The sequence below is a fragment of the Macaca nemestrina genome, chromosome 11 (assembly GCF_043159975.1).
Source record: "Macaca nemestrina isolate mMacNem1 chromosome 11, mMacNem.hap1, whole genome shotgun sequence".
In the NCBI taxonomy this organism is placed as follows: Eukaryota; Metazoa; Chordata; class Mammalia; order Primates; family Cercopithecidae; genus Macaca; species Macaca nemestrina.
The window spans coordinates 167,424-179,771 of NC_092135.1; the positions used below are offsets into that span (position 1 = coordinate 167,424).

Here is a 12,348-nt window from a genome sequence, read left to right on the forward strand (position 1 = left end):
AGGTATTTATAAAAGCAGCCATCACTGCGTGTGGCCGTGTGCCCAGGACCTAGTAGTTTGCTTTGTATATTTCATCTTATGTGATTCTCACAGCAGCTCTCCAGTATTGCTCCCATTTTACGGATGATGCAAGGGAGGCTTCGAGCAATTTGAGAACTTACTCAGTGTGAGTAAGTGGCAGAGCTGGGATTCTGATGCCAAAGCCTGGACTCTTAATCCAGTTATTCTTCTGTTTCCCTGGAACGCAGGAACGTGGGGTGTTGCCAGTCCCTCGAAGCCTCCTGTCAGCGAGACGGAATCGCAGCTTGCTGAATTAAACGGAAAGAAAAACGAATGTTTCATTTTCATTATTTTAGGAAGGGGTGCTTGCAGAAGATGGAGACATACGGAATGGCTACGTAATGTGTGTACTGTGATGTTGAACTTTTAATAAACTCTTGCCAGAGAAGGTATTTTTTATTTCTCCAACATCATGTGACATACTACGTAGTTTATTGCCATTTTTAGTACTTTAAGAAATGTCGTTAAATAAATGTATTTTAGTTAACCAATTTACCTAACGCTATAAATGTAAGAAGTACCAACAAATTATTTACTCACAATAGTGATCTATTCAATGCTGCATGAAGCTGATCCTGAATAATCCCTTCTCTTAATAGATGGATGCTTTTGGGTTCTTAAAGGCCTAAAGGGAATGAACCATAAACAGCCTCAGCAGAGAGAAAAGATGAGAAAGATCTGCCTCTTTTGGGGTCACCAAATGCACCTCTATCAACTTATTGCCTCTCAGCTCCACATTCACCCTTTATTACCTTCTTCAGAAAACATGGATCTGACCCCTGCAAATTCTGTTCAGTTGTGTTGAAGTTTGGCAGAGGCATATCGGGACAGTGGTTTCACTTCTTAGTCCCAGGGCCGTGCACACGGGGTCTAGCAGGTCCTGCTCCTGCTGGAGTTTCTGGCCCCTGTGTTGCATGGCAGCAGCAGCTCACCCCCAGCCCCGACAGCTTTGTAGGAGCTTCTCCAGCAAGAGCCCTCCCTGCCTGAGAGGGCTGCAGGCCACTGGTCTCCATGGAGCCCCTGTGCTGTGTCTGCCCCAACAGCCCCGAGTCCAGCAGTACCCATTTCATTCCCTCATCCCCTTCTCACTCAGTATTTATGCACCTGCTTTTTGTCTCTGTTGTGATAACACATTAATCCGGCTTTAGGATCCCAAGCTAAAATCATGATTTTTTTTTTTTTTTTTTTTTTGAGGTGGAGTCTGGCTCTGTCGCCTAGGCTGGAGTGCAGTGGCCTGATCTCGGCTCACTGCAAGCTCTGCCTCCTGGGTTCACGCCATTCTCCTGCCTCAGCCTCCCAACTAGCTGAGACTACAGGCACCCACCACCACGCCTGACTAATTTTTTGCATTTTTAGTAGAGACCGGGTTTCACTATGTTAGCCAGGTTGGTCTCGATCTCCTGACCTTGTGATCCACCTCCCTCATCCTCCCAAAGTGCTGGGATTACAGGCTTGAGCCACCGCACCAGGGCTAAAATCATTTTCTCTTTACATGAAATTGCAAGCCTTTACTTCTCAGCCTCTCCGTAGGTAGAAACATCCTTGACCATTTTTGATGCTTATCCTCAAAGATACTTAGAAATACTAGAAAGTCACTGCTCTCTGTCTTAACTGCTGAGCTTCCAGATGATTTTCTCCTATCTTTTTAAGCATTTGCATTTCAGGCATTTGTTGGAGTCCGTGACACTCTGTGTGTCCAGCATGACCAGCGAATCTTGTCACTCTCGTGCCGTCCGCGCACACGTCTGTTGACTCCTCTGCAATCCTGCTTGGTACCTTTACCCAGGATGTTTCCGTTTCTCATGGTTTCCAGTCCATGACCTCTCATCTAATGTCTCGTAGACGTGGCTGGGTAAAACTGTATTTAGGGCATTTGTAATTAAGGCTTTGGAGGGCACTTGGTCAGATGTTTTCATGGATTTCTGATGCTGCACGGGTGCTGGATTTCATCTATCGGCTCATTTTGTGAAAAGGATGTTGTGTTTTCAAGGGAATATTTGTTTTGTAGCAACCTGTTTACCCATGTTATATTTTCCTAAAAGTTCTTCATCTTCTGAGCGCTTCTCAGAATGATCTGGATTTTATGCAGAGCTTTGTAAACGTCTTTGTTCTCAGCTCATACCCTTTCCAGCACTGTGTGTTCATCCAACACTGCCCCCTTCCTCGCACCCAGGCCTCAGACTGGCCAGGACTCCCTGTGACCCGCTGGCATTGGCTCTCCTGGGAGATGGGTCCATCCTGCTCCCTGTGTCCGGTGTTCAGATCTCTCCCCTCACGTGTGGGATTTGGGCCACTGGCCAGTGGACATGCCGCCTTTTAAGCTGGATGACATAAGAGAAGCCTCCCCAGTAGCTGCAAGGGGGTGTTTCCTCTGCAGCAGGGCACTAGCAAAGCATCTGGCTGTGCTGAGGATGCAGGAGGAGCAGCGAGTGGAACCGGGGGGCCATCGTGGCATGCGTTGCCTCCTTGTCCCCTCTAGGTGTCACGTTGGGAAAAGTCTGTCCACAAAGTGCTGTCCACTTAATCGCTATTTTAGGTGTTCATGGTTGGATGCTGCTTTCTGCCTTGGATATTTTGAGTTGGATGGGAATTATTAAACACAGCAACAACTTAGCACATGGAGGTAGATTCTGACTCAAACGTTTCACTCAGTGTCGCAGGAAATGCTTTCAGCCATAATTACACTGCATGCTTCAGAAGCTGATCTTCACGCCTGGACAGGTTGTCCTTTCTCCACGTGTTCGCTGTGTTTTGATGATGGGGTTAGCATGCTCTAAGGGTCTGTGCTGAGAAGACTCCACCACACAATGTGGGGAGGCTATCCTGTTATTGTTCCTCGTCTTAACCTTGTTCAGTGTAGAGTCTGACAGAATCTTCAGGGGTGCTGTTTATAGATGTTTTGAAGTGTCACCGTGCCACCGATTTCAGGTTAAAATAGAATGTGGACATCTTTTCACAATAGTTTTTAATTACTCCGCTAGTTTGTGTTGCTGTCTTTTGCTGTACAGTCCACAGTCTGACGTCTTTGTGGTCCCCACGTTTCCCTCCTGCTCGTATTACCTGATCCTATGGGTCAGCTGTGAGGAAACCACTCTCCGTCCTCATCTGGAGTGGCTTCGAGCTGGGTGTGCTGGTCTCCTTGTGGGCTAAAGTGTTCTTCTGTTACTGTTTTCTCTGTTTTTTGACTGAATTTAGCAGACTTGTGTATGGTGCAAAGACTTTTAAAAATGTCTTTTGCCTTTATGAAAAAAACCACCTGCATTGCTTTAAAATGAACCTTTCCTGTGTCTCCATCCTTCCCCATAGATCGCTCTGTGTTAGAAACTCGGTGGTGTGTGTGCTTCATGGCCTCATTCCATCAAGCACTGTAACCTCTGATTGCAAAAGTGACTACATTCAAGGCAAAAAACTTTGCAAATGTTGAAAAGAATGAATAAAAACAATATATTGTTCTCTTGTCACCCTGAAATGGCTACTCCTAATATTTTGATGTAGTTCTTTCAATTCTTTTTAAGTAAAGTTACTTCTAACACAAGCACTTTAATTGTATTGATCAAATTATATTCAGGAAATAAGGAGAAAGTAAAAAGAATATCCAGTTTGGGGCAAAAAGGAAGACGACATAGAAAGAGGCTGTAAAACTCCCTGCAACTTGAAAAGCTGGGTTGTGGTGGCTGTGGTTTTGTTTTTACTGTGAGAGACCACAGGATTCTTCTTGGCACTGAAGGGCAATAAGATAATACCCTGTGTGTGTGCTGGTGGCCGTATAAACCGAGCCACATGTCCTCTTTCGAAGCAGAGAAAGCATGAGGTTTGAGGTAGTGGTTTGGTAACTTTTGGAAAGTCTGTTTGTAGGACTGCACTGCAGAGATTAGGTCAGTCTGAATTAGAATCGAATGATCTGTTCAGGCCTTGGGAGCTTTCTACACCGGGTGTACGCCTGTTCTGGATGTGGTGCAGAAGGAACAGGACTGGGAGGGTTTCTTGCTTCCCAGTCATAGAAATGCCTGCAATTATCACTGTTTGTTGTCTCTCAGGAAGCTATTTCGGGAAGGAAGTGTCCGTTCGAAGGATGCTGGTTGGCCTGTCGTCACCCTGGGGGTCTTTGTGTGGGTCACGGGAACCGTGACTGCTCACGCGTGGAGCTCTCTCTCGCTGCTGCGCCGGTGGACAGCTGATCAGCAACAAAGTGTGTGTCCCAGTGGCCTTTGAGAAGAATTCTTTGCATTATTTTTATACAAGGTCCTTTTTCCTTTCAATGTCAACATCGTGTCTTCTAGCCAAGCGATATGTTCTTGCAGAAACAGGAAGTGTGGCCCAAGTGAGAAATGAGGGAATTCATCCATTACTGCTATCAGTTTTCCTATAGTTGAGCCATTGTAATTTATACATAAACATGTTAAATCTGTAGAAGTGAGTCACGGTGCCAGATCCCCACAAATGCCGAATGTCTATGTGGGACCTTATACCAGTATAAGCTGGAGGCTCCTGACAGATGTAGACAGGGACAGAAGTGCCTGTGGATGGGTGTGGGTGCACATGCGTGTACATGCGTGTTGTGTGTTCTGCTTGCCGGCAATGCCCAGGGGCACCGGGTGCCCGGTCTTAGCTTCCAAACACCGTTCTTCACTAGAAGGAGCCCTGGTCCAAGGGCTGGGGAAGCAGGTATCAGATCTGGAACCAGTTGAGCAACAAAACAAACCATTGTAACTGTGAATCATAACCTACCAAGCCAGACTCCATGAGTACATATGAACATATATAAATGAATGCTGAAAGATGAAATAATTATTTTTCAGTGAATATGGAAGATCTAATGATTTAGAAGGAATGACAGGAAATCAGTGGATGATAAAACTAGTAGTGAAGAATTCATGGAAGACAGAATATGCACATAATGTCATGGTGCCTCCTCCCAAATCTTAATTTCAACATGAGAAGTAGCGTCTTTGCTTTGAAGGAATTTAAGCACCACCTTCACTGAGTTGCTGATGTTAACATTGTCACACAGGACAGACTTGCGGTGTCCCTGCTAAAATGCATACCCTTGAGTCTAGTCTGGAAGATACCAAAATAAAGGACAAGCTGTAAAAAAACTGACCTGTATTCTTTCACGTTTCCAATTTCAAGAAACACAAAACCTGAGAAACTTGGATGCTGGACTGGTAAAAATCACATGACAAATCAATTCATGATCCTGGATTGGATCGTAAAAGAGGAAGACAAAGTAAGAAAATTATGGAGAGAGTTGACAGCATTTGAAAGTGAACTTTGTATATGACATTTAAATTTCCCGATCTTGAGGAAAATGAATGTGAGAGCATATCCTTGTGTTTAGGAAATACATTGTAACATTTAGGTATGGAGGGACATGGTATCTGAAATTTATTTTCATTTGACTTAGAAAATTCATGGGGGAGGGAGGAAAGCAGTGTGATGTAAGACAGGAACAGTTGGGCCTAAGTTGAGCCTGGTAAGTTATGTGGGAATTCACTACACTGGTCTTGCAGATTTTCTGTGTCTTTGAAATTACATTCAAAAAGTTTAAAACGGAGAATATGCAAAACAAAAAGCGATTTGTGCAAGTGAGTGGACTGTCACTTCATTGATCCCTTCAGTTTTTGGCCATGAGCCGAGTCAGTCACACAGTGGTTTATGACCTGGGAATTAGAAATAGTGGCCAGATGACCAGGCTCTTTATCTAGTTAGGGAGAGTAGTGTGTACAAAGGCTGACCAAGACCAAGCAGTGCGATGAGCTGCCTGTGGGTGTGATGTTGCGGGTCTGGGTCCTGTCTCAGGTGGCAGCTTGGGGGGTTTAAGCCAGAAAGCCACGTCCGATTCCCTTTCAGTGGGATCATTCTCACAGCTTCAGAGAAAACTGCCCCAACCCGTCTTCACTCACGCTGGCCATTTTTGGTGGTGATGGTGTTTTTATTCTGCTAACACCGTTCTCACTCACAGTTTAGGGCCTTTGAGCGGGCTTTTCCCTGTGTCTCAAAGATTCTCGCCTTGACAGCCAGTATGGTTCATTCCTGTTGTTCTGATTTTGTGTTAAGAAGGTTCTTCCCTAGCTTCACAGTTTGGAGTTGCCACTGCATCTGTCTCTGCTTTAATTCCCTACCCCATCTATCACCTGTCTCCTCCATTAAGAAGTGGCCAGCGTGAGATGCCATGAGACTGTCTGCCTTATCACCGCTGCGACCCCAGCCCGTAGGGACTAACAGAGAAGGCATTCAGTGAATGTGTGGAATTAATGTAATGGGTTAATAGCCACAAAATGTCTTAATGGTTGTTTTAGTCCAATTCCATGCTGCTGATAAAGACATACCCAAAACTGGGAAGAAAAAGATTTAGTTGGCCTTGCAGTTCTGCATGGCTGGGGAGGCCTCAGAATCATGGTAGGAGGCGAAAGGCACTTCTTACATGTCAGCAGCAAGAGAAAACGAGGTAGAAGCAAAAGCGGAAACCCCTGATAAACCATGAGATCTCATGAGACTTATTCACTATCACGAGAAGAGCACAGGAAAGACGGGCCCCAATGATTCAGTTACCTCTCCCTAAGTCCCTCCCACAACACATAGGGATTCTGGGATGTAGAATTCAAGTTGAGATTTGGGTGGGGACACAGCCAAACCATATCCATAGCCAACACAGTCCTGGCCCATGGCCGGTGTTGAGCTGAGCTGCGACCGTGGCTCTGTGAGTTGGGGTGCGAGGCGTGCACACGCCTCTCAGCGGTACAGTGAAAGGATTTGGAGGCTCAAACGTGTGACCTAAAAGAATCTCCAAAGATCAAGGTCCATTCACCCTAAAAAGAAAAATCTCAGCGCAGTTTAGAGCCAGTGTTTGCTTTTGGATATGGATTCTACAGTCATAAAATGAATAAATAAAAGTCTGTAAATAAATTTTAATGTCTTTACTGGAATTGTAACCACTGATTTTCTTTCCTCACCCACCCATCTGTTGGTGAGTTTCAGAAGGTGGATGAACCGTACTGCGGGGACAGAGAGGAGGGTGCAGCTTGGCCTCTGGGACCTCAGCTGAGCACTGAGTGAGCTGTCTCCGTTTCAGACGTCCACACGGAAGTTGTCCAGGCGGCTCTGGCCAAACCCAAAGAGCAGAAGATGGCCGGTGCCTATGCCTTCCAAACGCAGGTCCCTGGTCATGCAGACCTCCGTGGACGCCTACACCCCTCCAGGTAAGGGACACACTCCCCGACGCTGCCTCCTGAACATGCTGGGTGCCTCAGAATTGACCACTAGCCCAGTAGTCGGGTTTTTGCCTTCAAAATCATGGTGCAGAAATGCAGATTTTGTGAACCAGAAGTCCGAAAACAGTGTATGAGTTAAACGTGGAAGGAAAAGTAACATTATGTATCTATATAAATACACATTTTTAACTTTTCATCAAGACTCATACATATGATACATACCAGTAAAATCTCACACAGTTTTATTCATTTAATTCTTTGTAGGGAAAAGGGAAGAGTTCGTAACCCTCTGGGTAGAATTAGACTTTTCTTCTGATTAGGCTGGTGCATGCGTGTTCTCAAATCTTCAGACAAGTGTGCTATATTGTTGGATTGTTTTAGAACAAGCGAATTGGACAGTTTAGGCAGTTACTTGAATCAGGTCATAAGCTTTGCCTGCAAGGTGCCAGCTACTAGTGTTTTAGTTCCTGCAGGCCATAAGGTCTCTCACAACCACTCAACTCTGCCCTCTGCCATGGGCGATAGCAAGTGTGTATGGCTGTGTACCAATAAAACTTTATTTACAAGAAAAACGGACCAGATTTGGTGCACAAACCTGCCAACCCCTGATCTAAATTACCGAAGGTAATAGCCAAGTTTTATTTCTGCTATATAATACTGCTTTTATTTAATCTTGAATTTTACATAACTACCCAAATTCTCTTTTCTCTGCCCAAATAATTGTAAACTACATTTCATGATGTTCACACCCAAGTAAAGCAGAAAGTTTAGTTATCCAGATACTTGTTAGAGACACGGATTGAACCTACGCTATTTGGTGTTTAGTTTCTGTGATTTTTGATTCCAGCATTATTCATGCCGTTGTTGCAAGCTTGTCTTCTCAAAGGACCTGAATCACCTTACATCCCACGTTGAAGTTACGTATTACTTTAAATGACACCGTGTTTTTCCTCCAATACAAGAGAAACTTAAGGTACAATATGAATAGTTGAAAGTGTACATTTTGGGGAATATTTTTACTTTTGAAGTTTAGCTTAGTCTTGGCAAGCAGTGAGACAGAAGGACGTGCTTCAGATTAGAGCTGAGGTCAAGCGTATGTCCACATTACTCCAAGCATCTCCTGAATTTCACCTTTACGTACCTTTACAAATGAAGGCAGTGGAATTTATAGGACAGAACTTACAGTGCATCATTTTGGGTTTTCGTTGCTTTTTGTTTTGAGACAAGGTCTTGCTCTGTTACCAAGGTTGGAATTCAGCATCATGATGGCAGCTCTTGGCTCACTGCAGTTGTGACCACCTAGGCTCAAGCGGCCCTCCCATTTCAGCCTCAAGCAGCTGGGACCACAGGTGCTTGCCACCACCACACCCAGCTAAGTTTTAAGTTTTTGTAGAGACAGGGTGTTCCTATGTTGTCCTTGTTTTTCATTGACACATAACGTGTTCTTCTTCTAAAGAACGCAGTGCCAGCAGGCAAGGGAGTGAATGCCGTGCTAGCAAGGTTGTTGGCAAGGGAGCCCTTTCTGCCAATGTACTCCCTTGGGCTCCTCCATTTCCTTATTTTAATATTAAGCCACAGCACATAATTAAGGGCTGGGCACGATAGCTCATGCCTATAACTCCAGTAATTTGGGAAGCCAGGGCAGGTGTATAGCTTGAGCCCAAGGGTTCAAGGCCAGCCTGGACAACATGGCAAAATGTACAGAAATGCCTTTTGTACATCTTGTCTTCACCAAAAGTACAAAAAAATCAGCTGAGCCTGGTGGTGTGCACCTGTAGTCCCAGCTACTTGGGAGGCTGAGGTGGGAGAATCACTTGAGCTCGGGAGGCAGAGGTTGCTGTCAGCTGAGATGGCACCACTGCACTCCAGCCGGGGCAACAGAACAAGACCCCAATCTCAATTAGAAAAAAAATAACGATAATACATAGAGACTCTTTAAAAATGATTAGGCCAGGCATGGTGGCTCATGCCTCTAACCTCAGCAGTTTGGGAAACCAAGGCAGGCAGATTGCTTGAGTCCTGGCATTTGAGACTAGCCTGGGCAACATTCCAAAGCCCATCCCTACAAAAAATACAGAAATCTGCTGGGCGTGGTGGTGTGTGCCTGTGGTCCCAGCTGCTCGGGAGGCTGGGGTGGGAGGATCACCTGGGCCGGGGGAGGTTGAGGCTGCAGTGAGCCATGATCATGCTACTGCATTCCAGCCTGGGCAACAGAGCTAGACCCTATCTCAAAAAATAATATGCTTAATCCTGTTTCTTTGGTTTATGGTTATAATTTGTAAAAACTTATGGTAAAAAAATTGCATTTGTATGTGTTCTTTGTGTAACTAACAACATGGACGTAAAAGGATAACCCACTTGAAATATTTTAAACCAAATTTTTGGCACTAACCAGTATGTAAGGCAACAGGCATTTTTCTTGACCACTTTTTATAAGAGAAATGACTTTGAAGTGGAAGAAGCATTGCGGTTATTTGCTTATTTCTCGTATTGAATCCAACCACTGAGAAATGTTACTGGGTCATGCATGATGAATAACTTCATTGAACAGATGTCTGCAAAATATAAAAGAATACTATTTGAAATGTTACTTTTGTGAAATATTTGGATTTATTTGACTAGCATTTTTATATAAACCATAAAGCATCCTTTGTAAATTTTCATCAGGAGTCCTCTTGATATCACATGGGGCAGTTTTGTAAAATCATAAATGTCAATATCATAAAAGTTTTTTACTCCCAGCCTATTGTGTGCTTAGCCATAGTTTGCATGTTTATTACCGTAGTTACTTGATCCAAATCTTAGCTGCATTTTCTTACCTAGTTTTCTTGGTTGCTGGTAACTGGTTAGATCTTACTCAGTTTCATTGCCCTTCAGAGACTGTTCTTGAAGTTTATCTTCTATGAAATGACTGGCTGCTGACCTCGATCATAGTTTCTGGAGCAACACTCATTAGGATTGTGGCAACACTAATATTCTATGGCTGAAATTTTCCTTTAGTTTTCAAATATAAAGATATAAGAACAATTTGCCAAAACTTGTTCTAGCCATGATGAGGGAACAGGGACTGAAATCACACATCTGCCATAAACAACTGTAAAGCTGCACAAAACGAATGAGGTGGCTGTTTTTAGTCTGTGACCACAGCTGTGCCAGCCAGAACCTGAGGGCAAGGGCAGGAGAATGAATGAGACGCACCCACAGTACACTTGTCCTCTGGAGTACACCTGCAGATCGAGGCACCGAGAGCTCAGGTGTGGGCAGAGCACGGCCATCCTACCACGTCCAGAAGGCAGAGCTCGGAGAGAGCTCTGGTGTGAGCGGAGCATGGCCACTCTACCACCTCCAGGAGGCGGAGATGGGAGAGAGCTCAGGTGTGGGCAGACCATATCACTGTACCACGTCCGGGAGGGGGAGATCGGAGAGAGCTCAGGTGTGTTCGGAGCATGGCCACCCTACCACCTCCAGAAAGGGGAGATCAGAGAGATCTCAGGTGTGGGCGGAGCATGGCCATCCTACCACGTCCAGGAGGGGGAGATTGGAGTGGGTGCAGGATGGGAGCTCTCCACAGATCCACACCAGCAGCGAATCAATGCAAGCCTGCCCATGTCACGATGACCCAGCAGTGCCTGTGCTACTGTGCTACTTGCTAAAACAAGAGCTGGAAAGCTTCAGAGGAAGGTTAGGGATCCTGAGTGTGCTCAACGTGTTACCTACAATGTGTAATACTCAGCAAATAATCACTGCATACAAAGACAAACAGGAGGTAGAATCTGTGGTCAAGAAAAAGGCAGTAAAAAGTGCACACACATGCAGGGTGGTCTCTGTCACTCACCACATGAGGCGGCTGAGCACATGAAGTGCGTCCGGTCTGAAGTGGACTTGCTGCGTGAAAGACATGCCAGTTAATATAAAAAACAGAAAATATTGTATTTGTATTTGTATTTTTTTTTTTTTGAGCGGAGTCTCGCTCTGTTGCCCAGGCTAGAGTGCAGTGGCGCGATCTCGGCTCACTGCAATCTCCGCCTCCCAGGTTCATGCCGTTCTCCTGCCTCAGCCTCCCAAGTAGCTGCCCTCTGCCACGCCTGGCTAATTTTTTGTATTTTTAGTAGAGACGGGGTTTCACCGTGTTAGCCAGGATGGTCTCGATCTCCTGATCTCGTGATCCACCCGCCTCGGCCTCCCAAAGTGCTGGGATTACAGATGTGAGCCACCTCACCTGGCCTATTTGTATTTCTTATTGAAAGTATAGTATGAGCATTTCAAGTTAAAAATATACTAGTAAAATTAATTGTACCTGTTTATATGAGGCTACAAGGAAGGTTTCAAGTTCTATAACAGGACTCTCATAATTCTGTTGGAAAGTGCCCATCTAGATGTCTGATACAACAGAAGACCGAGTTTTTAAATCTACAATTATAAAGATTTAGGGAATCAAATTACAACGTGTCAAAGAATGAAAATATTTTAATTCTTGAGCCAGAGGAAAGGAAGACACTTTTTACTATAATGGAGTTGGGGAATTTCAGGTTCCGTACTTGATAATCTTGACAATTGTCACTCCCTCCTCACAGGTAAAAAGCTGAGCAAACTGAAAAATCAGCAGTTCTTCTTAAACCTGCACGAGACCTGAGGTCACAGGCAAGCCACTGTCCGTAGATTGGCTGGACAGGTAAAGCAGATGAATCACCATACACTGGAGCACAATGCTCCAAGGAACCCACACTGGGATTGGAAAACCTGAACTGGAATTGACAAATTGCTACAGTGAGGTGCGACCACGTCTGAGAGTTAAAACCTCCAGGAGTCCTGTGCATATGGGTCTCATGCTTTTGTAAGTTGTATCATCAGAAGCTCAACCAGGTTTGCGAAGTAAACATCACAGAAAAATCCCTTCATACGTACTACAGGGGAAAGAGAATAGGAATCGTTTTTCAATATGCAGATGCACTCTTCAGTAGGTCTACCTTCCAGAGAAGCTAGTTAACTAGAGACTCACCTGGTGGGATTTTATCAGAGCCTTCTGACCTGGGGGAAAGGGAAATACCCAATTCCAACCTCTAGAACTGAAAAGCAA

General features: G+C 44.8%; 1 long non-coding RNA gene across 1 annotated transcript in view; it reads left to right on the top strand.

The window, feature by feature from the left end:
* Positions 1-8,238, top strand: part of LOC139357040 (uncharacterized) — a 48,497-nt gene extending 40,259 nt beyond the window's left edge. Inside the window, exons 4-5 of the long non-coding RNA XR_011609630.1 lie at positions 7,039-7,259; positions 8,119-8,238. This is a non-coding gene — a long non-coding RNA (uncharacterized lncRNA). The remainder of the gene's footprint in view (positions 1-7,038; positions 7,260-8,118) is intronic.
* The last annotated feature ends 4,110 nt before the right edge of the window (positions 8,239-12,348 follow it).